A 438-nucleotide genomic window follows, 5' to 3' on the forward strand; every position below is an offset into this window, starting at 1 on the left:
AAAAAAAAAAAAAAAAAAAAAAGAGAATAACTAAGTGAAGAAAGGCGATAAGGGTGTAATGATCATTTTAACCCCACACTTAACATTGACTGATAGTAGGGGGTCTGGGAATAATTTGGTGAAACAGAGAGGATGGTCTTATCATTGTGGCATTTTTCAGGGGGTGGTGCGGTAAATTTCCCTAAGAATAAAACAGACATGTACAAGAAAAGATAACTTCCCACTCTCTTTAAATGGACCTAAAGCGAGGGAAAGAGATTGTTCTGGGAAATATCGAATAAGTTCAAGAGATGAGAGAATTAAGGATACCAACCAGAAAGACTAATCTAATCCATAATGACGTACCGAAAACTAAAATTTTTTTATTACTTGAGCAATCTTCATGAAAAGCAAATACAATGGGTAATTGGGTAGTAATTAGTAAGATTAATGAAGTAA

The sequence above is a fragment of the Macadamia integrifolia genome, chromosome 3, assembly GCF_013358625.1.
Source record: "Macadamia integrifolia cultivar HAES 741 chromosome 3, SCU_Mint_v3, whole genome shotgun sequence".
Lineage (NCBI taxonomy): Eukaryota > Viridiplantae > Streptophyta > Magnoliopsida > Proteales > Proteaceae > Macadamia > Macadamia integrifolia.